Source organism: Leuresthes tenuis, unplaced genomic scaffold (genome assembly GCF_036924035.1).
Source record: "Leuresthes tenuis unplaced genomic scaffold, fLeuTen1.0.hap1 SCAF_6, whole genome shotgun sequence".
Classification (NCBI taxonomy): Eukaryota; Metazoa; Chordata; class Actinopteri; order Atheriniformes; family Atherinopsidae; genus Leuresthes; species Leuresthes tenuis.
In genome coordinates, this window is record NW_027325360.1 from 7,479,266 (window position 1) to 7,506,346 (window position 27,081).

A 27,081-nucleotide genomic window follows, 5' to 3' on the forward strand; every position below is an offset into this window, starting at 1 on the left:
TGCTCTGCTGTATCTTCTGATTACACACTGCCAATTTTTGAGTTCAGCCATCATCATCTGTCCTACATATGAACACTGCTTCATGTAGATTAGCTGCTGTCAACGAGATTGTCTGATTCAGAACACCTACAGTCATCGTTGTGATGTGAAGTGGCAAACTGTGAGCTGATGCCAATCATGATGTGGGGAGTGTTCAGTTGGTGTGTGTGTGTGTGTGAGAGCAGCTCAGACAAAGAGATCTTTTGGGAATTTGTCTGTGCTGCACAAAGAGATGCACACACATGCCTTGTGTTAAGTGGTTGCATGAGTCTCTTGTGACTCCTCTGTAAACTGGAATATTCCCCTGCCTTTGTTTCCACTTCACTTCGTGACCTTCATTTCCCTCGTCCGCCTCCCATATCCTCCTGCTCCTCTTCACCTATCCTCTTTAAGTCACCTTTGCTCCTCTTTGTCCTCAGCCTGATCCCAACTCTCTCCTCTCCGTGTTCAAATAGATCAACTAACAACCCCAGCACTATGCTAATGGGGTTGCCCTGCAGCAGCCTCTTAGCTGCTCATAAATAAAACACAAGCTGTACCTTTTTGCCCTGAAATATTTTTGAGTCAATGAACTTTTAATCTTGACAAACAGGAGAGGAGACAGCCTTGCATCTAGAAATGAAAAACTGCTCCATGGGCATGTCAAACCCAGGCAAATAAAATACATTGATTAGACTTTGACTCATGGTAGAAATAAGGTTAATGTTATTTGGCCTGAATGCAAGCATTGAATAACTGGGTCAGAAAAGTACAGAAAAGTACAATGAAGTCAATTTTAATACAAAGTACTGAAAGCAACATAAACAATTCTGAATAAAAATATTTCAACCATTTCAACCAAAGCCGTGATGCTTGCTCATATCCTTCTATTATGATCTTTATCAAATTTTGGCCAACTTTTACTGCCATCACACATTAAAATGACATTGAAAATATGACGTTGCACAAAGTGGGAACAAAGGTGCTGCTGTACCAACTGTACTATGATGGTGGTTGTTATCTTTATTCACTTGGGCTTTCCCCTTCAGCCTCAGTGAGCGCTGATATAAAATGAACGTCTTTGGTTTCATTTGATGCTTCTTCTGCACAGTGATTGGACTATTGTGCTAAATGTTACAATTGTCAATTAAGCCCTTTCAATTTTGTTACAATGTCAGACATCAGCTTTAAATACTTCTGCCTGATGACATTTAAAAGGTTGTTTCGGTCTGAGTTTGCTGTCTGGGATATCATGCGGACATGAATCAGTGAAAGTCTCCTTATTCTTTCAGAGGATTTTATCTGAAACTGCTCCAGAGCAGGTTAAGAGTGCAGCCTAAGTTACTTTGGTGATCTAGTAGGTTAAAAAAGAACTTCTTTCATGACTCCGGAGACTTTAACCTCAAAATATCCTACAAAGCCATTAACTAAGTAAGCCATAAATCTTATTCAGTTGTATACCCCTTGAGGTTCCAAAGCTGAAGTTTGGAGGGATATAAAGTTTGTGTTTGCCTATCTGGAAACAACTGGAATAACAAACTCTAAAAGCTAAAGATGCATTGACATGATAGGTAAAAGTTCCGTAAAACAATGTACTGCAATTCAAAAGTTGTGTCTCTTGTTGGTTATTTGATTTTTAAAAAATCATAATGCAGATAATTCTGAGATTTAAATTTGCTGCAGTACATCACTTGGTCCTTTCTGATCTCCCTGTTCATGCTTGGGATCTCTACATGTACTCCAGCTTCCTCCCACTGTACAAGCACATGCATTTAGGGTTAATTGATTTTAAATTAACAACAGGAGTAAGCGGTAGTTCTTTGTCTCTGTGTTGGCCCTGTGATGGACTGGCAACCCATGGCAAAAAAAAAGAAATTTCTAATTTTTCCATATATACTGTATATACACCCTTCATTTAGTGTATCTTAAATTATAGATGTATAAGCCCCCATTTCATGAGAGCATTTAGAAAGAAGTCTTTCTAAAACAAAGACATTTCTGTTTTACTTATCTGGCTGGACTTTTCTCTCTATCTGCACCATATGAGCTCTAAGTTAGCCCCTTAGCGCTGCTCAATGAGCCTCACATGACTCATAGCAAGTCCCTGTCTTTTGCTTCTTGTGATTCACATTAGGCAGCATGGAAGGACTGAATAAACAACAGCAATGCCAAGACCGGTAATGATGCATGAACTCCCCATAATGACAAATATACGAATCTAGGAAGGCTGGAGAAGATAGAGATGGAGGGAAGAATGAAAAAGGGAAGGGTGGAGTTTAATTATCTGTGAAAGGCAGATGCCTCCATCTGTATTTTGGGACAGTACCCGTATCCTATAAATTCTGATGTGCGTGTTTGTGTGTGTATTTGATGTCATCTGCATGTGTGTAGCGACTATGTCTCTTGTGTGAGCATGAAGCATGTGACTGCCTGAGATCCAGGCCCTTGGAAAAATCTTTTAACTGAGCGATGGTATTTGGGGGTGGGGGATGGATTATCCTGTACAGGGAGATGGAGGGTGGCAGGGAGGAGGGAGACGGGTGGTAAGGAGGCAGGATTGGGCTGAAGTGTGTGTGTGTGTGTGTGTGCTCTGCAGGAGAATGTGTATGTACGGCAGCAAGAAGATTGTCCTTGGTAGGGGGTGTCATGGTGAACCGCTTTGGATTGCCAAGCCTGTCATATCACCAAGGCTGTGAAAGTCAGATAAAACTCTCTCTGTCTCCCTTCCTTTCCTCTCCTCTTTCGTTCAGCCTCTCTGCTATTCATTTCAGGCATTCCTTCCGTTCCTTTCGTCAGGGTCTCACCTTAATTTCCGCTGCCATTTCTCGTTCTTTGCTACCAAACTTCCCCCACAGCTAAACTTGCTCAGTTTTCTGTTTGTCTTCATACAACCCGTTGTACCTTGCTCCCTCCCTACCAATCACACTCACTGATTACAGCACACACACACGGACATGATTGCTTTTCAGACTAACAAAGGAAATGTAACAAGACTGATTCTATTTTCCATCCTGTTCCCATTACTCGCGTGAGGAGGAGATGGCCAACACTTAAAGGGGAGTCTGTAATCAAAAAAGAGAAAGACGTGAATCGGTCCTGCTTACACAGCAAGACGACCGTCAGCATTCTTCCTGCATTGCTCAGTTATTACTTTGAAAAAATGGCAGACAGTTGGAATCTGGATGGTGGTTTGCATTGTTTGACAATATATGAACACAGAAAAGACACTCAAGAGATGCCCCATTTTCCTCTTTTTCCTATCACAGTGTGCCACAAAGACCCCTTTAAGCCAAGCAATGTTTCCTAACCACTGCCAAGACTGAGCTCACTGATCAGATGAAAGAAACATTAAGTGTGGGTGAGAAGACCTTTTCTGAATCTATTGAATTGAAGGAGATTCACCTCTTGCAGGCACTCAGTCTGTCTGTGTGAGGAGTCTGAGGCACTCTGCACCATTTGCTGTGCCTGGGGAAAGATACGCTTAAGCCGCCTGCATGAGAACCAGATTTAATCTATTGCTAAGAGATATTTAAAAGTGAAGACAGGGCAAAGATGAAGCAGGCAGAGAGTTAAACAAAAACGAACTTGACAGCATCCTCTTAGTCTCTCTGCTAAATCTTATATGGACAAGTAAAACGCTTGTGCTAAGAAGCATGTAAACATCCCAAATTCAACTTCAGATTATATATTTACTCCTCTAGAGGGACAGAACTTTCGAGATCCTCTGTGTGCCTTTCCAATAGATTTCAGATTTTAAAAAGTAAATCTTGTAAATCTAGTTTAATGAAGTGGTGCAGGTTAGGTTCAGGATGTGGGAAAGATCATGGGTTGTTTGGTTTGATTACTTTGTAAATGTGTAACATTTTTTGATGAACTTTTGGCAGAAATCATTGTTGTGAAATTAAGAATCTATGTTTTCTTCTACACTCTTGGATAGGAAGGTTGAGGCACATTTATTCAGTTTGTTGGAACGTATAGCTTTGTCACCAGATGTCACTGCATCTCACAAACCAGAGATCAGGGATCAGATGTGGACAATATAAACTAATGTCAACTGTCAGAATGAAGATAAAATCCCACATGCTCCAACGTGAAAGTTGAGCATTTTAATAAGAGATGATTTTCTTCACTCAGACAGGCAAACATGACAAACAGAGTGCATAACGGGCATTGTTCACTAGTGTCAATGACACTGATGTCACACACAGTGTCCTATAAAAATTAAATGTGTCACGTTTTAAGTTTTGGTTATCATGTTTTCAGGTTCTTTGTTATGTTTTCAGGTTTCCAGGTTACTTTCTTGTCATGTTTTTTCCCCTGTCACTTAGTTTCACTCAAGTCGCCTGTTTTCTGTTCCACAGCTGCACCTTGTCACCAATCACCTCCCCACAGTATTTAGTTTCCAGGTTCACTCATAGTCATTGCAAAATCCTCACTTTACCATTCATGTCTAAGCCTTGTTGGTCACAATTTCGTCAAATCAGGTTTTTGCCTCATAGTTCCATAGTCTTGTTTTGCTTTTTCTACAGTTAAGTATTTTTTATATCCGGCTCAGCTGCGTCTTTTGTTCCAGCCTCGTGCTTTTTGTTAATAAATCAAGTTGTTTTTTGAAGTCTGCATCTGGGTACTCCCTTCCTGTACCAACGATCTTGACAAAATGAGGTGCATTATAACTACCTTGATTACATAGAATTTTGTTACTTTTTCACTAATTTGCAGAAGCTGCTAAAATTAAAGGGAACAGTGAGTAGGACTTGATGCAATAAGTCCTCCAATCAGATCAACCAGACAGGTTGTTTGTTCAAACATTTGAGTAAGACCCACACCTACATTTTTGACACATTCAACATCAACATTTGACAACTGCTTTTTCACCTCTGCTTAAGTTTTGGCAATGAACCAGCAACACTTTACTAAAGCACTTTTGTCATTTCCAGGTTGGACTTAATCAATCACATTACTTGGATATGGTTATAAAATCAGAGCTGCATGGCAGGTGAGGACTGAAATACATTCTATGTGCTACGTCACCATCATGAGAGTAGCCATTTTTTAGAGGTAGACTTCTAACATAATCAGAGCTTGTTTTGGACTGCATGAACAAACAACTCATGAGGTCAACTCGTGAAAAGGAATTAATTTAGTATCATCTAGTGGTGAAGTTGCAGATTGCAACTAACAAATACCCCTCCTGTCACCCTTCTATTCTAAACATGAATGAAAAACTGTGGTGGCTGCAAAACCTTAAGAAATATAAAAGATCTATCCATATATAATATCCATAGATATTTTTTTTTTGTTTTGGGCTTTAATAAAATAATTCCAGGAGTACATGGAAGACCTTAGTAGATATAAATTGCTTATTTCAAGCTAACAAACACAATATCAATTCTAAACTATTGTTATTTGTTTTTAATGCCTGAACAACCTTGCTCCACCATATTTATCTGATCTGCTTCAGCCTTACTGCCCATCCCGATCCCTAAGATCAGCCGACCAGCTGTTGCTGACAGTCCCTAAAACTAGGCTGAAGCTCAGAGGTGACAGAGCGTTTGTCGCTACTGCTCCCAAGCTTTGGAATGAGCTGCCTCTAAATGTCAGACAGGGCTTCTTGCCTCCTGTTTTTAAATCTCTTCTAAAAACGCACTTTTATTCCATCGCCTTTAACTTACCTTAAATTTTTGTCTGTCATTTCCTAAAAAGCACTCGCACTGAGTTTGTTTGTTCCTTTACACTATTTTTTAAGTGTTATTGTGTTTGTGTTTTTATGCCTTTTATCTTAATCTTAAACCTAAATTGTTTCTCAATGTAAAGCACTTGTTTTTTAAAAATGTGTTATATAAATAAAGTTGATTGATTGATTGATTGATATAGTTGCTATTTCAATTCAATTCTACACTGCTGAAAATTAGATACGCAATTATATGGTATTTCGGTCAATATTTGCCCCGTAATGCTACACATTGGCACGTGAATCATTTATGGAATACAGAATCAAGACTTTTTTTTTTAATATAACTAGTTTTGAAGCAAATGATTAATGGTTAGTATCCAGCTAAAAGCAGCACAATTAAATCAACCAAGTTCTTCCATTAAGACTTGCAAAAACATTCCAGTTGAGGACTCTTACAACTGCTGGTATCAGTAAAGGGAGAACCTAATATCCTCACATTCTACATAATTTTTCTTCCATTTATTCTGCTGTATATTCATGTTTTACAAACTCTGACCTTCACTGATTTTTGACAATTTTTTCCCCACCAACCCCCTGCCGCTTTTCAAATTAGACTCTTTTGGGGGGAAAACATCCTCTGTGAGGAACCCAGGAGCCGACACCCACTATCCTTCAACTCCCTCATCATCTTACTCACTCATACATGCATAACACCCAGATACCCTCAACCCTCCCCCTTTATACCCTTTCTCCTCCTCACATCTTCTGCCATGCATGCTCCAAGATCTGGGTCAGCCATATCAGACACCAAAATGTGCCAGCTCTGTCTCTTATTTCGTATGCTTAGTTTTGTGTGTGGTAAATCAGTGTGTGCGTGTCTATGTGTGTGTGTTTGCGCAGATGAAGAAGTCGGGGCTCTACCGTTATTTTATCAGATAGTGCACTGGGGGGAGTGTGATTAAGATGCGCAGTTTTATCAAAGGGATATATGTGTGTGCATGCATAAAGTAGCCATGTAATTCTGCAGTTTTGTGTGTGTTTGCGTGCACAGTATGTAAAAGAAAGTGTGCCAGAAAGAAAAGCTTGTTAAGATGGTGAGTAAATTTTACTCTAATTAAAGGATGTTCTGGCCTACATGTATGTGTATTGCCACTGGCATAAACTCCACTTGGATGGCCGCTGCAGGAATGTCTGCATGTGTGTGTTTTGGGCCACATGGCACCAGGCTCAGTACATGCCATTTCGATACAAAGACGTGGGACAAAGAAAATGTGCTTGGTTATCACCTCAGTCATGTACATGAGCCGTATTGTCTTTCTCTTTCATTCTTTATCTCCACACAGCTACACAACAATGACTTGTGACTTTCAGTTGGCAAAATTATACACACTGTCTATTTGGGATTGAATTGCACTTAGATGTAATTACAGAAGTTAACAACAGAAGCTGAAGTCTGTTGAAGCTGAAGTTTGTTCTGCTGAAAAAAAAGCCCACACAGCATATTCTGATATTTTTTGACAAAAGTGCTTCATTATTTTTGAGGTAAATGTTCAGAGAGGATTAATAAACACTATGCCTCATATGAGTGAGATGAACTTTATCACATTACAATCTGAGAAATGAAGTGCATAAATATGTAATTTCAATCAATAACAAAAGAGACTTTAACACAGTACTCATCAAACCAATGGATGAAATTATTTTTAAAGCAGTCTATGGTGTCAAAACACTCAAAACTTAACAGTAAAAATTCTTCATGTGAGACATGTAGCAGAGTGTGTCCTAAACAAAATTCCTGAAAGCTAATATCTATAATAGCATGATTCATATACTATTATCATTTTCTATGAAAACAACCCCTTCATGCCCTTAAATTGCCCAGATGGACTTAATTTTACAGACACAGATCTATGAAAATAAGCCCCAGCTCAATCTCTACCAGCTGTCTGGCTTGGCTACATTAAGGAGCAGTTAGTAATATGTTGTTAAACTTAGGTAAAACGTGTTCATTGACAGTAATAAAACCATGACCATGAGGTCACTTACTGATTTGTAAACGATCAAAACGAAGCACTTCGGCAGTGGAAATCTTGATTTTATTAACTGGAAAGAGTGAGGGGAGAATCTGAGTGCAAACCACAGAAGCTCAACATTGCCATAAAGCCATCAAAATAGGCAGGTCTCAAAGCTGTTTATTGTCTATATTACTCTAAATCTGAACAAATATTTAAAAATGCACATCTTCCTCAGTAACTAAAGACTTGAAACTAACAATTTATACCTATTGTTAAAACTAATGATAAATCAAGTGAGAAAGAGAATATCTTTCTGACATAATGTCTATAACTACATTTTGCAATCACAGGAGTTGCCCCTGCAGGCCATTAGACAGAATGTGAGTTTCAGGCACATCTGCCTTGGTTTCACTTTTCATGACCATAAAAAGAGATTCTGACTTGATATTACTACCCTATATATTTTGATATGTCCACAGTATAGATGAATAAGTGGAGATCGATATACAGACAAGCATCTGAGGGTATGAAACAGAAAACATGAGCATCTACACTCACTCTGTGTGAAATCTTTGGCTGCATATGTGTGTCTACATACAAACCCTCCAGAAAAAAAGCTTCAGCTGTGAGTTGCACGTTTGAAAACAGCTATAGTAGAATGACAGTATCATTACCAAAAATTAGATGATGTATGATTGCTCTGACCACACACAGATTTCACACCCAGTCCCCACCCCACAGCTAGCATCAATGTTTGCATACACACATATTTACAGACATGCAACATGTGTGGGTTCTCTCACGGTGACAGTAGCCACGACAGCTTGGACTGACAATGAGATGAGCCTGACCTGTCAGATGGGATTTAGTCCAACCATCACTGAGGAAAAGCGGGACACTCGAGGGGTGCAAGACACTGTGTGTTTGTTTGTCTGCTGTTTTTTTTTTTTTTGGGGGGGTATGGGATGGGAGGTTTTTGGGGGTGTTCCTGTTGGCACACAAAAGATTAAGGGGACACAGACACGCTTAACTTGTTTTTCAGGCAAATTCAGTGTCAATTTTTGCTACTTGTGTGTCACGCTTGCTTACATATGGGCGTCTGGAACGAGGGCACGCTGACAGATGGGGGTGAGCAAGTTGTGTCTGGTTAATATAATCACGGACCAACGAGCCCAAATATCAGCCAGGTCCTGAACTGTGTTTTGCTTTGGAGGAGTTACAAACAGTGCAAGCTGAGAGAAAGAAAAAAAACAGATGGTGTTTTTGTTAAAGAGGAGGATAATAGGATGAAAAGTGGAAAGTGAGGGCTCAATGAGAAGAGAGGGAACTGGGGGAGGAAATGATTTACCATCATCACCATCATTAGTTGTTGTTTGGACTTGTGTTGGCAGTTTACCATGGCAACAATTGTTTAGGTTGCTCTCACCTGAGCAGTGGACCCCAGGGACTGAGGATTGTTAGGATGGAGGTGTGAAAGGATGGAAAAAGAGAGAGTGTGGGGGTGGTGGTGGAGAAGTAATCACGGGATGTAGGGAGGGTGGTGGTGGTTGCAGATGATGCCACAGTTGGTGTGGTGTTTCAGCCAAATGGTGTCCTACAGTGACGGTAATAAACCAAAACGGCTGGTGGTTTGCTTTGTTAAAAATGGATGATTAACTACTCAACTCCAAAGTCAACATAGACACACAGGGAGACCGATACCTGGACGGCAGTTATGTGTGAATCATAAAGCCCTTTTTTTCACAATACCTAAGCCATAAGTATATGTAACACAATATCAAACACCATGGGTGCTGAAGGGAAACCTAACAGTTTAAGAGCTTCTTCTGTGAGGAAAACAGAAATGAGTAAGACATGTCATAGCAGTGATGGTGTTTCAACTCATACAATGTGATTCCCAGCCAGGAACGAATCAATAATTTCATATCAGGCGCTGTATGATCAGACATTTCTTCCTGAATGTATCGTGGACTAAGGTGAGAACTACATACTTTCAAAGGCTTATTTTCTGTTTGCAGTTGCACCATTCATAGAAATGTTTAAGGAATATTAATGCTGGCTAGCAGATGATGATTGTATTTCTTCCATCTCATAAAAGCTCAATAAAGCCTGAACTTCACTGTTAAATTCTCTGCATTTTTCACAATTTTTTTAATTCTTACATACAGAGCTGTTAACATGGCTGACATGGCTTACCCACATTTTTGTTTGATTTTAGGGGCTCGTGCAGATGCTGTGCTTATTGTTTGACCAAGATTGCCCTCCTTCCAAAAATGTCACCAGGGGTCATTTTCTTAAACTGGCTGAAATAACTGACAATTACAGTATGCGAAAATGCAATGACTGCATATGAAGCGTAAACATGGCAGACATTAATGCAATGGTGGAATAGTAGAGAGGCTGCATTTCAGACCAACCATTTTTTTTTACCCAAAACCCAGGTACTTTTGCTTTCTAACCCTAACCAGAAGATGTATTTACTCAACGCAAACAGGAGGTGACAAAGTTTTTTTTGCAAAATATGTTGTTAACTGAACCCAGATCACTCCTCAAATATTTGAATTTATAACTGTGCCAGATAGGAGGGTCCATCTTTTCTCCATATGAGGTTCTCACTTTTGATTTGGAAACACTCTTATTTATATAGTTGTATTCCCCTCCTGTAGCTTTTAAGGGTGATATATGAGCAGACACCTTTATGGGGATATTTACTTTGTGGCTCAATCGCTGTACATTAACTCCACAAATGCTTTTTCTTGTGTCAGATTACCCTCTATTAGTTCTCCATATACCAAGATCCTGAGTTCTTGTATTTGTATTTTGTATTTAGGACACGCAAAAATGAGATGCATTCCCCGCCAGTTATAATAAACTATGAGACAGCTCCCACAGTCATGATTACTGGGTTAAATCAGTGTGTTTAAAGGGACTTTCATGCAGGATTTGGTGGGTGCTATGTGCTTCACAATGCAATAACATAGATGCCAAGGTCACGCATTTTGTCCATGAGCGCTTCACCGAAGGTAAAACAAGTTCAACTTGGGTGCAGCGCTCTGTGACAGTATTTTGATACGTTCAAATGGATGGAATCTAGCAGATACCAAGGAAGAAGAAGGAGAAAATGAAGACGTAATAATCCCACACCTCAGATGTTCTATTGGAGTGATCGACTGCCTGACTTTGGTTCTCATTTTTGTGAGTCTCAGTGCAGTTCACTGCTTGGTGCAGAGAGGTCCAACATGTACTGCATCCAATGTTTAATGCACAATTATGCTTAAATTGTGCATTATGCTTGTAAAATTACAGCTTGTGAATATTGAAACCAAAACACATTATGACACTGTTCTGTGGCTCTTACTCAAGCTTTTTTTCTTCTTGTACCTGACAGCTATGAGAAAATAGTGGAATTGGCTTATAATTTGAACAAATACAATTTACGGGTCCCTTCCGCTCTGCTGTGCTTCAGCTCGGTCTCTTTATTCAGCTTACCAAATTTCTTTTTTTGTGGGATTCAGTGTCAGTTGTGTTGTTGTATTTTTTGTTTGTTTGTATATTTCTCTTTCTTTGTGTGTATGTGTGTGTGCTAAAACAAGCTTCCAAATACATTGTACCAAACCTTACCAGCATGAATATTCTCTTGTTCAGCAAGTAGAGCAGAGGAGTGAACCTTAGCTCGTTAGATTCTAAAACTCATCACTCATCATGCTAAGCAGTTTTCCTCCTTACTTTTTCCTCTCTGTGTATTTGTTTCTGTGGAGCAGTGCTTGGAAAACTGAGGTGTAATAATAAATCCCACCTTTAAAGTCTGCAGAAGACTCAACAGAACAAAGGACAGAGTTTGTGTCTGCATGTGGATCTTTGGGAAATGAGGAGTATTCAGATGTAAAAGTGGGTTTTTTGTATTTTTTGGTCTGCAAGCAAAATTATGGACGTCGTGCTGCAAATTAAGCAGAAAATCTGGCTGACAGGCACAGCCCTGGGTGCAAATGCAAGCATGTGTATTTTCACACACAAAGAAATTGTAATGTATTCAGATAAATTACTGTTGCATTGCTACATCTGCTCTGTTGCTATTTTAGCAGAGCTCCACTGGTGGTGCATCCTTTTTTTTTATTGCCTGGCTCTCTTTCTCTCTTTGAGCCCAGTATCCCACTGCCTCTCCAGACTGGCTTGATAAGCCCCTTCAGCGCGTACACACACATATCACACACATTTATACACACTGTGACACATGGGTGCACAAACTCATTCCCCAAGATACGCAGGAACATGTTGGAGCACTTTGTACCTCTCTAATTCATACACACACACACACACAAATGTGCACACAATATCACTTTGTGCATTTACACATGCACAGCATAGAGGACATGAGGTGCCTGGCAGGGGGTGGTTTTGATTGACCAAGCACTTTATGACTCTTAAATGGCTTTATTGCCTTCCTACTTAACCCCCTCTCACACACCACCTCCTTCCTCCCTGTCACACCACAACACACACACACACACACACACACACACATACGAACAGAAAGTCCTCAGGGGGTCTCAGCAACTCAAAATTAATGAGATCCATCTCTAACCGCTCACACACACACACATATATCTCCACCAATTGTGATTTGAACTCCTTCCGACTGTGTGGAATCTATCAAGGTCACCCTAAAACTCTGAGGGACTTAAAGTTTTTTTTTCTTCACTTTTTATGACCTTGCTGAGATATTTTTTCTTATATTTTGGGAGCATGCCAGGATTTAAGTCTAATGACTGTACAGAGCGGTTCAATACGTGGGAGACTGTAGTGATTGATTTTAATCGCCAGGACTCCAGAAAGGAGAAAAGGCCGTGAGGGTGCTGCAGAATGAGTTTTGCTGGTGTGATATTCTGAAGTCAGATTCCTGCTTTTTACATTTGACTTCTTCCATGACCAGAACAGAAAGACAAATTTAAGAGATATTTGTCTTTCTGCTCTTAAAAGCCACAAAAACGCTTGAACCATCAAGAAATCTGTCAAACAACACAACAACAATAACAACAAAAAAGGCCATTTAAATATGGAAGCAAACATTGAAATGTCTGGGAAATTGAGCTTTTCCACTGCTGCAACTGTTAACTCAGAAAGCGACAAATTTTAAAACTTTTTTAGATTTTCTTATAAAACATTTGAACTCACATCAGTATTCAACACAGGTGAAGTGATGCTGTTCCTACTGATGGTATGTGGGAAGATCATCCTGCAGCCTGGAGTCTCTGACTTGAGCCCAGCGTGTTAGCAGATATTTCATTCTGCTGATGTGCCCTCGAGCAAAACCCTGAAACCCTGCCAGCTGCAGAGTGGCTGATCTGCAGCTGACCTGCTGGCAGGAAAACAACCAAAAGAAAAAAAAAATGCATCCACTTATCAATGCAGCAATAGCTAGCAAAATATAACGGATTGAATGGCCAAACAATCTGGAGACTGAATTTTATCTAACTCAAACGTATGTAATAAACATTGGATGCTCGCCTGACGCTCTTATCGTTACCTCCGTTCAGCAGAGTTCTGAAGCCCTAAAACACACATCGCAGTGTTCCTAAGCAAATTGAGCTGTTCACCTGTCACAACCTTGTTGATGTTAAAGTTTGCATTTCTCTAAGCGTAAGAATAATTTCTTGTTAAGCTTTATTTATGCTTTATATAACTACAATAATATCTTGTTTCTACAGATGCTTGTGCATTTTTCCATACCATACTGAGAGGAATGGCTACTGACTGAGAAAATAAGAGGAATTTTATCATTTAAAAGTCTGGTTTAAGGTTGAGACAAAATGTTATATTCTTTCCTTTTCACTGGGGTTTAACTCTGCCTGCAGGTCTTGGCCTGAAAACAGATGAAACCATAACAAAACAAATTACCAGTGTGTGTGTGTGTGCGTGTGTGCGCGCAGTCTTGCTGGCCCTCTCCATCTGCCTGCCACCAGGAGTTCTTGTCACCTCGGGGCTAATGAAGTGTGACAGCCTCTACGGTCTGCATGTTTTTTGTGTGTGCATTCTCCTGCTAAGCTGGAGTCACTGTGAACCTTAGCCTTGACAGAGTGGGCGGCTGCCAGGCTGATGAACTCCCGCCACAAGGTTGAACAAATACTGTTAACACTGACCTCCTGCGTGTGTGGCCTTCCTCCACTCTCACTCTTTAAAACCACACACGATATCCTCAAATAGGACGTCTGTTAAATATCTCAATGCAAAATACCTTTTAAATGCATTTAGCGCATTAGGTACAGATAATTCACAGCGTTTCAAGTGATCAGTTTGTTTGTGTCACGGTTCATGGCAAAAGGAGGACCCTAATACAGGCTCACAGGCAGGAGGATGGAGAATAAGTCAAATTTGAAAGTGAAACCACAGGTGCTGTCAAGGCAGGGAGACCAAAAAGAAAAAAACATTTATATTCAAGCAAAACACCAAACAGTACTGATGCAAAAAAAAAGACAAGACATAAGGAATGTGGAGGAGGCAACATAATCCAAACAAACAGGTCTGAAAACATAGCTGGAGAGAAAACAGGGTGTATAGACAAGAATCTGACATATACTACATTATATATATATGTCCTGATATATATCCTGATCAGAAAAAGTCTAACAGGAGGTGATAATCAACTGAGATCAGGTGTGAAGAAAACAAGGCAGAGAGCAAAGTTGTTGCCGAACAAGAAAAAACATCATAAAACAACACACCAAGTCAAGCTAACAGATACGAACACAACAGACAAAGAGATCAACCAAACCAGCGACATAATGACCTGATTAAAATAGATTTATAATGATTCAGAGCAACACTGTGCCGTACTCGCTGCAATGATAATGTTTAGATTTCCTTTATAGTCCCGCAAAAATAACTATAAATCATAAAAAAGTGAGTGGGTAGTCTGTTATATCAATGAGACAGAAGTCGTGAAAAGTCCATCCCGACAGCACATATTTATGGAATCATCATGAACAAGGCAGGTTTAAGTAGGCATGGGACAAAGAGTTGCTGATCACTTTGGACAAGGTTAGAAAAGCATTCGGAAGATTTATCTTCACAAATCCACCCTCAGATTATGTAGATATAGACATGACTGTTGGTAACCTCCTCAGGAGTGTTCGAGTGATAGGAATTGCTCAGAGAGAAGGATGTTTAATCCAGTGAGATAACAAAGAACCCAGGTTAACCTTTAACACCGAACAACAGCAGTGTGAGTGTTAGGGCTGCGACTCCAAAGCCACTGCTCTCTGATAAGAGCAACCTGTCTTCAACCTGCTGAAGATTACATAATCAAACCCGATGACAGCTTGAAAAAGATTTGGATGGATGACACACACAAAAGAGAACTTTTTGGTATTCGTATTTGGAAAATGATACAGCTATATCCAGCACATATAGCTGTATCATCATGGTTTTGCCCTGTTTCATTGCATCCCAATCAAAATGTCTGTAGTCTACAGACATTTCTTTGTGTTTGTCTTGTTTTGTGTGTGTGTGTGTGTGTGTGTTTATCTTTTTTCTTGTGCATTACAGCCATCTTTCCTACATGTCTTATTTCAACGTTTGTTTTCCCTTTGATATCTTAGTTGGCTTCATCTCTTGTGTATTCTGTCTACCTTTGCTTCCTCACAGCTGGATTCAGTTTACTGATTATGCCACCTGTGTTTCGTTAGTCATTACTGTCCTCAGTATTTATACATCTTAGTTTTCTTTGTCCTTTGCCAGTTTGTTTGTCGTAATTCCTGTTATCCTCCTGCGCTGCTTGTCTGCCCTGCTGTTTCTTTGTGCCTCTGGATTCTGTTTTTGTTGCACTTTGTTGGATTACCTGCTCCTGCAGCGCCTTTAGCTCTTTGCCATTTTCAGTAAATCATTCATATTTATTTTGTTTTTTTTAGATGCATGCCTCCTGCCCATGAGTCTGCATTTGGATGACAAGAATGGCTCCCCATCATATATAAAACAATGAATTCTGAAACCTACAAGGGAAGATTCGAGGAAAAACTCTAACTCCAAAGTTAAGGTTTTGCAGTTGCCAGTTGCCACGGCAAAGTCCTGACCTTCATCAAATGAAGATATTTTGAAAAGACGTGAAGGGAGTGGTTTATGTAAGAAAACCCACAAACATGCCATTGATGCCATTCTGTGCAGCAGAATGGACTACAAACCAAACTCAAGCTTCAAAGTCAGTTTTTGATGATTCAGAATCAAAACGAAGACTTTTAAGTGAAAGAGCATCCTCCAGTCCATTAGGCAATGTTTAAGGTTTTAAAAACACATTAATTCGGATCTCAGGTGACCCTTTCAGGCCTGCAGTAACTTTTGTGTGAGAAATATAAGTGACATCTCATTCTGGAAGAGAATGAATATGTAACGGAAGGAGCAGCAAGATTCAGCACACTGTGATAAAAGTCAGAGGAGGCAATCATAAAAAATGACACTAAAATGTTTTGATTGTGTGTCTAAAAGCGTGTGAGACATTAATGGGCTCATTGACTGCATTGTTAGACCCAAGAATCATTCATCAGGATGCAGCAACCGTCTGTTGCCACCTTTTTATGTTGACAGGATGAAATGTAGTCACAACTCATAGACAGACAGCAGTCGCTTTTTTAATTCACACTTTATGAGAATGTCATATTTTGGCAAGTTGTTTGTTCTTGTATTCCGTGTAAAAGATGGCATGACTGTGTGTGTGTGTGTGTGTGTGTGTGTGTGTGTTGTGGTGGATTTTGTTTGCCACCACAATGCATTCACTGTGACATATAGTACTGCGCAAAAAATCTTGAGCCATCCCTCATTCCTTTATATATTGGCAGGAAAATAGGAGACAGGTGCAGGATAGGAAACAGGGAGAAAAGGCTGAGCTATGCCAAATGACACAAGATCTGGACAGAAAATCGGTGGCAACAGGTCTTATGGAGACACTATTGAAGCGGTTCTCTTCACAGAGAACAGAACAAAAAGGCAGCCAACATCCAAAGAAGAACTTTGGGATGTCCTTCAAGAAGCCTGGAGAACTATTCCTGAAGACTGCTTAAAGAAATGACAGAAAGCTTGTCTAAGAGGGTTCAGACTGTGTTGAAGAATGAAGGTGCTCAGACCAAATATTGTCTTTCACTCTTGTTAAAACCATGCAAACTCCGTTTTTTGCCCTACCTTTTGGAGTTACAATAAATCCAGATGCATCTTTCAGGTCTGCTAGATTTTCTCCTATTTCTTTTGAAAATTACTTTCAATTTCATTAGTTTCCTCAATTTCTTAAGGACACACTGCACACCATGCTGAGATATGCCAAGTTTTCAGATAATAGCTCTTTGGAAAACACCTTGTTGGTGCAAAAACACAATTTTATGTCTGTCAAACAGTGTTATCTTTGGAATCTGTCATAGATGCAACTAAAGAAAAGGGAAACAAATTATCTTTTTTTTAGCCTAAAATGGCTAAGGGTACAGATCAAAATTGGTTATTTGCTATGTTGTCTATCATGAGTGTACACAACACTAGTTCATCCCTTGAGTTAGATGCATTTTTCATCCTTGAATGATTCATAGATCAGTTTTAAGTGGCTTGACCATGTCCAAAGAAAAACTTTGAAAGACCTGCAGAAAGCCTAGAGAATTATTGCTTAAGATCACTTAAAAAGATGACAAGAAAGTCTGGCTGCTTGGAAGGAAAATATAAAGGAATGAGGGGTGGATCAAAACTTACACAGTAAACAATATCATGTAAATGTAAAGATCTGATTTGAAATAAGGATAAGTTTAGGTTAAAGACAGCTAGGGGTTATAGATATGACTAGATTAAGTCTGAAATCTGACTGAATGAGCGCGCCCTGATTTAATGCTCTTCAGGGGACATTTGCACTCTGCTCATAAGTAAAGGCCATGCATTATTCAGAGATGCTCCTATCGCTAATGCCCCATAATGTGCCCAAACAGCCATAATGTTCTCTGCTACCAAGGTGGCAGAGACCCCCTCCCACTCACACACAGACGTCAACCCTCCATCCCCAGACATGACACAAAGCCTTTGTCATTGCTGCTCTCAGGCTCTCACCCGTAAAAACATCCCATGTTCCCAATTTTCTAAAATAACCTTTTTATTTTAAAGTGCTCTTGCTCACACCATGTCACATTATTCCCCTCAAACTTTGCTCGCTTTGTTCCTAATTTTCCTTTGTCTTTGTTTCCAACTCCTCCCCCATTCTTCTCACCATTTCTTCATGTCATTTTCTTCGTTTTATGACAGAAAATACTCAGAATACAGTGTTAAAGAGCATGCATTTCTTCCCCCTCATTATAACCTGAGGCGCCAGCTTTCTGGAGATGTAGGATTTTGACTGAACAAAGATTTGCATTAAACCTTCTAAGTTTGAAATCTTATCAGCTTTCCGGGGAAAATCAGACTCATTCCATGTGTTTTGAGAACTTCTGAAAAAAAGCATTGAAAAACTATAAAATCAGTTTTGGGTGGAGTGTTTATCGCTGCTGCTTTGCTTGTCTGCACTTTATCGACAGTACTTTATGTTCTAATCGCTTTTTAATTGATTTGCCTGTTTATCGCCTCAGGTTTTAATTGCTTTTGTGGTTTGTGATCCTGTTTTGTTTTGGTATTTGTGGAGAGCTTTAACTTTTCTGAGTGTAAAATAATTCAAGTTTAAAACTATTGTATTCTTTATGCAAGATAAAAGTTATATGAGACAGAGTGTATTTTCTCGGGGGGGCACTTTAGGGCTGTTGTTTTGGATTAGTTGTGATATTAATATGGAACATTTACAGGATAAACTTGTAAGGTTGAAAGAGTTGCATCAATAGACTTTTGTAGCACGTGTCTGTTCTCCTCCACAAAAGATTTATCTTTTGTGTTTAATTTAATTTAATTCTAATTCCTGTAATCTATCATGAATAACTTAAAGCTGGTCTAATCAGTATTTCACCTCTGAAAATGAATTAGATACCTCTTGTGTGTGGTTATACTGTTACATCCACACAGCTGCTATAGATTCCCTCAGCTCTGTTGAGTTATACAGTAACTTTAGCTTATTGCTCTTTGCATAACTTAAATGTTCAAATTTACTCTTGCTGCTCTACCATTTACAAATAAGATAGTTGTTTTCGACAGCAGAGCTCAAAAACAAGCTGGTGAACAAAGCAAAGAAATTATAATGCTCTTCCTCATCTGTTTACCACAGCCTAGTCTCACAGAAACACACCTGAAAAAAGAGCAACTGAACAGAAAAACAGAAAGAAAATGAGGAAAAAGAGATAAGATTTGGGTGATAATAATCAATTTGCACCACCGCCATCATCCCTTTCACCAATATATATTTTTAGCTCTGGGTTCTTACCTAATCAGCCTGGTTTCCTACAAATACATAAAATGAGCACATTTTTTGGGGCCTTGCACTTTGTGATGGAACAATCTAATTTGTTTAATTTCCTTTCTGGTGCCACAGAAAGAGAGAAGTTTCTCCTCCACCGGCTGAAGAGTGCAAAGAAGTTGTGTTCCTGCCATGTCTGTCGGACCAGCCTGGTTACATAGGTGATCAGTCTCACTAAACTGAAACAGAAACTCTTGAAACCCCAGCTCTGCAGAGAGCATCTCCTATCCTAGCACGTACCTTGTACTTACCTACCCCCTCTATCTTTGCACTTTATCTTTCTGCACTTCCTTCTATGCCTGCACCCTATCTCTACTCTGTCACCTCTGACAGAGTCGGGGTGACAGAGTGGGTTCCTTCTATGTAGTTTATTGTTAGCTTTTTACATAGCTTGTTATATCTTCATTTGTACGTCGCTTTGGATAAAAGCGTCTGCTAAATACATAAACATAAACATAAACTATGCCAGTTCTGCTACCTGACTTAATATTCACTTTGTTTCTATAGTCTTTGCGCTTAATATCAACAAAGTATAGCCCCTCTCAGACATGCACTGTTTTGCATTAACTGGGGAGCAACTTGTGAGCACATGTTGTGGTCTGGGTTTTGTTTTATTGATGAATACACTGTTCTTCCTCATTTCTGTGAGTTTCATGTTCACTTCCTGCTTTACTTTGGAAGTAAATTGTACTTTTAGCTTTTCTGTTTTTGGTTTTTCTATATCAGTTAAGAGTTCAGCTGATTAGTCCTAACCTTTGTTCAGTTTCTGCCACACACCTGGTTAGCACTCAATATATATTCTGTCAGTTTTCTGTTCTTATTTCCCAGATCCTTATTGCTGAACCTGTTTTTCTTCGTTTTTTACCTGTTGTTCAATTTTTCACCTACCTGTATTTGGATTATTGCTTAAAATTTGGTTACTTTTGGTGCTTCAGTTGACTTTGTTAATTAAATCATTTTGTTCTATTAAACCTGACCAGCGCCCTGCTTCCTGTCTGAGTTTGGTTTCCTCTCTAAACTGATCTGTGATGACACAGGAAACATTTTACAAAGTCAATTTGACAAGGTCAAACCTAGTAACATATGCATATTGCTTTCAGTACGGAAACAAGTCTGAACTTCAGCAGACACATAAACAGTTATTCATGCTCAGTAGCGGAGGGTAAATCTGGTCATCGTTTGTTCAGAGGAATCAGATGATGTGCTGTCTTTTTAATAATTAACAGGGCTGTCCAAACTTTCCTACTCTGTGGTTTTACTGATGGTGATAAAATTCAGAACAATGTCTCTTTCACATCATCCGTGCCAAAATTAATGAGGGAAAACTGTTTAAAGGTGGTTGCACTCCTTGTTCCTTTGTTGGCACATGAGCTACTGAGAAGTGAGGATGAGTGGCGAGGGAACGTTTATTTTCTAAGTGGAGGGAACACTTTTGTCTGTGGGATGAGGCATCATTTTTGAAAGAAAAGTTATGTTCAGAGCACTCAAGGTTTATCATGCCATTACTGTTTTACAACATGGAATTGCCACAGTAGAAAGAAAAATTAACAGCAATCATCTGCTACATATTCAGCACAGTCAGTGACTTTATCCATCCATATTAGAAGTGTGTTGTTTACTTCCAAATAACTCTGTCGTGTTTGTAACAACAACCTGATGGCAGTGGGTGAATGCGCCACTTTTAAGGCATGTGCACACCTCACCTTCTAGATATTTCGCTGGTTGCAACGGTGTGTAAATGGTGTGGATGCAGTGTTTGGACTGCAGCTGCTGCTTCTACTCTCTGCATGGTGAGAAATCAAGATTTCTAACTGCTCCTAACCACAGCTGTTTTGTTTAGTACAAAGTTTGATATGGATTTTTGTGACAATGCGACATATTGTTAGGAGCAAACAGTAACTCTAAAAGGACTCAAGTTTTGTTTGTTGGGGCAGCTTTTCATCTGACGAACAGCAGTGACACTGAAGATTAAGTCTTCAGGTGGAGAAAAAGACCATGTTTTTCTCAAGTCGATGAAAACTACCGTAGATTACGGAATATAAAGCGCACCTGAATATAAGACGCACCCTCTAATTTTAAAAAGAAAATCCATTTTGTACTTGTATAGGCCGCACCGGATTATAAACCACGAGTGTCCACATTGTAATATGAGATATTTACACAGAAAGATGTTACACGTGAGGATTTTTAAACTTTCAATTAAATGCCTATGGTAACTTAAACAAATACATACTACAAATGCTTTTTTTTTCCAAACAGTGCCTGTAACACGGCTGGTAAAAAAAAAAAAGACAGTAGCCTACCAGGAAAAGTCATTGATCGCCTTCTTCATCTTCCTCCTATGCACTAAAACCATTAAAGTCATCTTCTTCAGTGTCCGAATCGAACAGCCTCAGAACTTGGTTACTCACTTCAATCTCTTCGGTGTCGCTCTCACAATCTCATCTCAGATTGATCGCCTTTAATATAAAAGCTGCACCATATGCATTTTTTTTGTTTGTTTTCCATGTTGAGGGTGAGTACAAATGACAATAATTACGATAATTTAGTAGTGTAAGTGTGTTGGATTTATCGTACAATTTCATTGGACCATTTGTGAAATATTAAACATGTAGAAAATGTATATGTTCTGCTGTTTCCATCCATTTTCTTATAGAATAACTCTATGTTGTGCTATTATACGTATACCACATGATTTTAAAAGAAAAGTGATATTATATAAGGACCTGGCTTTTTCTCTCACTTTCCCAAGTATGTCTGAAGCATGATGGTTGACAGAGAAGTGACTAATGACTGAATGCTATCACTTTAACAGACTGAACAGTCCTGTCTCACCAGAAAACATTTGATATTGTATGTTCCTCCACATGTCAAAAACTAAACAGTCCCACAATTCAGGGCTATAAGTTGTGACATGGCAACATTTTGGTTGGGTTTTAAACAATTTAATATCTGATTATGTGTATTTTTCTAACCCCAGCCAAGTGCTTTTGACTTCTACACCTAACCATTTGTGAGTGGGAGCGAAGTACTTAGTACTTAGTAAATATTGGTGAGTGGGAGTGAAAGTAGAATAGTGAGAGGCCTGTTGAACATCTAGTAAAGAATAGGATATGATCTTGGTGATCTTTGCTGAAACTTGGGGGTTTAATGCCATCCACCAAGCCCCTCCCAACGCCTAAAAAAGGACATGCTTGTCCTTGTCAAAAGTGTAGACAATCGCAAGCATTGTTGCAAGAATTAATGTCATCATGTCATGGCGGGATTGGAAATGTCATCAGCAGCTGTATCCCAGCAGAGAAAAGAGAAGGGAATCGTTGCAGTGCAATGTTTTTTTCAAGGTTGTATTGTTAAATTATACCACATTGCTCTTAGGACCTGTATAGGTTTTTCTGTCATTAGACTGCAGCATTAGATTTCTTTTTCTAAAACAATCTGTGCTTTTTTCATGTATTTCTTTGCAGTTTGCTTTGGGTTGGGTAAACAAATGCATAAACTCTCACGGTCTTTTTATTTCTCCTGTGCCCACAATTGCTTGCTAACAAGTTTAACATCAACTTTGGTAGTGGTTAAATTTGTGTCCACTGCGGTCATAAAATCGGTTTATTTTTGTCTTTATAAGAGATGTCTGGTCAAACTGATCCTCTGGACTGAGAAATCCAACTCTCTAGTCCAAAATAATGATTTGAAATTATACACAATGAGTGTAGATTTTATTTTTAGTGTGCTGGCATCTTTGATGCTGTCTGCTCATATGTATGTCTGTACGTTGCCATCATCTTTTATGGATTTTCTGTGTGGATTCAGAATATGTGTGAGTCTGACCTTTAACGCTAACTAAAGTTGGCCAGTCACTGCTCTTGCCTATCACCCACTACATAAGGAGTCTTGCTTGTGAACGTAAGAATTCCTGAATTTGCGTAGCAGAGACGAGAGACAAAGTTGCATAAAACAGCGTTTAGTCAAATGCATCAATTACACATCATTATCATAAACTGGTTACACAGTTATTTCATGGGATTTCTTTTGTTTACAAGACTGTTTAGATACTTTTGGTGTAACATTTACCTCATATAAGTCACTGATTGCTCACAGTTTGTTTTGAGACACACAAAACACACCCTCTCATTTAGCCCACACACACCAGACAATGAATCCATTCATCCTTTTGCTCTCTGTCTCTCTTCTGAGTCTCTCCTCTGGTTGTATTATCTCTTTATAAACAGAATAGAAGGTCAAAAACACAGCTCACACTGAGTCTGTCCCCCTGCAGCTTCTCTGACCTGCATCTGCTCTCCGACTGGTCTTGTTACAGTCTGTTTGAATGCTTTAGCTCCAGAATCTGTATAGTTAACCTAAACAATTAGCCATGTAGGAGTGGCTTGCAAAGTGCTGGTAGTAGAGAATTACTGCCTTGTTTTAAATGTCATGCATGCACAATCCAGCAAAATCAAGCTATCATGTCAAGGAAATGCACATATTTTTGTCGACAGTAACATACACAAATCTTCTGATGCAGACACCACTTATGAAATCTGTTATGTGGTGTGCCAAATTAAAGTTTGATTGGATTCTGGTGTAAGCACAACCAGGTCTAGGTTAATTTAAGGTTAATTTCTGATTCAGATATCTCAGTTTGTGTATTCGGGATTGGTAATGGCCATATTAGAAATCACTATTAACTCTAGACTGGAGTCAAACAACCTCCTCCTGTTGAGAAGTTTGATGTTAAATTTAAGCATCCGACCATCCTGACATCTATAATTTGCCTTTTTTGCTAACAACACACCAGACTCACAGCAGCTACTACAGGTCTTTGTTACTTGAATGTAAAGACAAGTTCAGCTGACACTTCTTTTCCTTAGTCTTCATAGAGTAAAACAGCATTATACCACCAATATCCCAGTTAAATCAAAGCAACTGAAAGCATCTTGTTTTTAGTATCTAAAGTAACTTATAGTGATCTGCGATAAACAGAAGTGCCCCCAGAGGCTCTTTTCTTATACTTCAAAGTTTCCTCTTAAACAATATCATTATACTTTCAGTTCCCTTTTCACTAACACACAAAGAATACATCCTTCATCTGCACATCTTTGATTCCTCACAAAAGTTCAGCATTTTCACATCACCACAAACTACAGTTTAATCTCTACTTTGCACAGACCTTGCCGTGAGGACCAAGGAGAGGCTTTAACTCCTAACAAAGTGAGGGTAGGCTACTGATGATGAGGTTTTCTACTGGGGCTGCACAGGTACAGTCCTTGCTGTTGAATTGCATGAAGTAGGACTTTATTTAGCTTTTTACATATTGTACATGCTGCACAATTCTGCACATGCTGGCTGTGATGTTCAGAGAGCAGTGTTTTTTTCAGTTTCACTATGCTATCATGAGCAATTGACAACCACAGAGCGGAAATTGTAGATGAAAATGTAGCCTTACCTGGCTGCTGTAATATGCACTGGTCTTTTTGACTTCTTCTCTTTTTTTCTTCCTTCCGTCCTCTTGTCAGTTTTGCTTCAGCTGTCGGGGTGTCGCTGAGGAGGTGTGTGTCGACTGTCTGAGTCTGAGCTCGTGTGCTTTCAGTGAGGTGAGGTATGTGTGAGCACAAGCTGGTAGCAGAGCGTCTCTGCTTTGTGCTGCCGTCCTCTGTGAGTGTGTTGTTGCAACTGACTGAGTGACTGGGGAGAGGGAGGGTGAGTGTGTGTATGTTTTTTTGTGTGTGCCTGTGTGTAGGAGAGAGATTAGTTCACACGCAAACACATCCCCCCTGAAGGGAAACACCCCTCTCCCTTTCCACCTTCTTACTTTTTCCCCTTCTTGTCTTCTTTTTTCTTTCCCATCAGGTCTGTTCTCTCATCTGATCACCTTCAAGGACTCCTGATGGAGCAAACCCCCCACCTCGATTCTGTTTTTTTAACATTCTCTTATTGGCTTTCCTCCTCAAATACACCCTTCAGATTGCTGTTGAGAGTCCCCTGAATCATAAATAAGTAACAGAGAACTGGCATAAAATAGCACAAAGGCAACAAAACAACCCAAATATCTCTGCTGAGTTGTTGCTCTTTGTTTGACTTAATTTTGTTTAAACACATTTATCATTTTTCCTTCTCATCTTTGAACATAGACAGAAATCTAATCGAAATAAAGGAGTCTTCGCTTTTCAAATCATTGACAGCACATGGATGGAGTCCAGGGTAAAAAATTTTACACTAAAAAGTCTTGAGATGTAATTTTTTTTTGCACAAAAATTGCATAAATCTGTCAAATACGTAATTCTGTTATAGTTAAATGTATGAATTCTATCTCATGTTTGAAACAAGTGATATTAAAACAAGCTCTTCTCGACTTTTAACTTTTACATTTAAAAACACGACATAAAAAAGGATGTTTTTTGACACACGTTGCACCAAATTTGCCATCCAAATCAATACAAAAATAGAGAAAAGGCTGACAGTGACAGATATTTAGAAAAGACAGCCATCAGTTTAACCTTGAGGACACAACACAGTTTTTTTAAACCCTTGCAGCGATTACAGTATGTAGTTTTATCCTGCTAATCTACTCTAGATCCACATTAAACTGCTCCCCGGGAGGCTGAGCAGAGGGGTGCCTCAAGTATTTGTGCACCATTACTTTAGGTTTGCATTCCAATTCATTATACTTAAAACTAAACAATGAGAATAAGGTTAAACCACAGACTCATGCACATCTTGGGACTGTAACTCATTTCATGTGTGACACCCCTACAGGTACAAGCGGCTGCAGCTCCCTCTGTTCTTGAAACATGGATACAGGCGACCTCATTTCAGTACTTACATCTTAGTTCAAGTAGTAATAATAAATATTGCCCTGGTTACATATTTCTTTTGCATCAGTATAACAAAGGAAAAATTCATAATATTTGCACGTGCAAACTGTTTGTGGTTTTCCCTTTAGTATTTGTATAATGCTAAGTATGTCACGATTTGTTGAAGTGTGGACCCCAGAGCGGAGATACAGAAACGGGCAAAGTGGAGGAGATTTCAAATTCACTTTATTGAGGACCTGAACACACAAATATCACCTGCGGAGAGGACTGAAGCAGATCGGCAGCAGACTCTCAGGTGAGCTCAGGCACATGAAACAGATAATCCAAAGAAAAATTCATCCAAAACGGTAAGAGTAATCCAAAACACACAAGCCTATGGCTCAACCTTGAAAACCAGAATGATCACTGATAATGCGGACTATCTGGCAAACAATGGGAAAGACAACAAGGTATTTATACATGGAAAATAAGTAGGAACAGATAGAAAACGGGTGTGTCAGGGCTGCATATCATCCCTTCCCCTTGCTGGTAGAAGGAAAGCCAGGAAAAGAAAACAAACACTAAGCGGAACCTGGAGTTGCAGCCGTGGCTGTGACAAAGTATGCTAAATCATGCATAATATAGTGAATTCTAAACAACTTGAAGTACTTGGTTTAAAGACAGTGCTGCTAATATTCTATATATTTCTTGTCGTGTTTGTAGCAGACAGGCCCAACCTTCAGTGTCCCTTCTGAAGATATAAATCTTAAAGAATAGTTCAAGCATGTATAATACTGAACTTTTCTCTGAAAAGTTACCAAAACAGGAAGAAATCCTGCTTTGTTGGAGAATATTTTCACTGGAGCGTTAATCCACACCAGTCGTTGAAAGTTTTTGTTGCAACATAAATGTTAATATGGACCAGTATTGAGTAATATAAACAACATTGAGTATGAGCTGAATGGAAATGTCAGCCTCCATCTGCATCCCCACTGACCTTACAGTGACATAGCAGGAGTCTTTGGGAGGTGCAAGGGCTTAATTGCCTTTAATGTTTCCATTGGACACACTGAAAGTGTGGCTATAAGGCATGGCTGGTGAAACAGTTATTCCTCTTTTGCTGCACTTCACATGTTTATTTTTTATATGCATTCGCTTAAGTTTTCCATTTTGGTTGTGTTTCCCCCAATAAAACTC

General features: G+C 39.3%; 1 protein-coding gene across 1 annotated transcript in view; it reads right to left on the reverse strand.

Moving 5' to 3' along the window:
- Positions 1 to 24,759, reverse strand: part of hs3st1l2 (heparan sulfate (glucosamine) 3-O-sulfotransferase 1-like 2) — a 34,469-nt gene extending 9,710 nt beyond the window's left edge. Inside the window, exon 1 of the mRNA XM_072386923.1 lies at positions 24,537 to 24,759. The gene's annotated coding sequence lies outside the window, so the exon portion shown is untranslated. The remainder of the gene's footprint in view (positions 1 to 24,536) is intronic.
- Between the last annotated feature and the right edge of the window lie 2,322 nt (positions 24,760 to 27,081).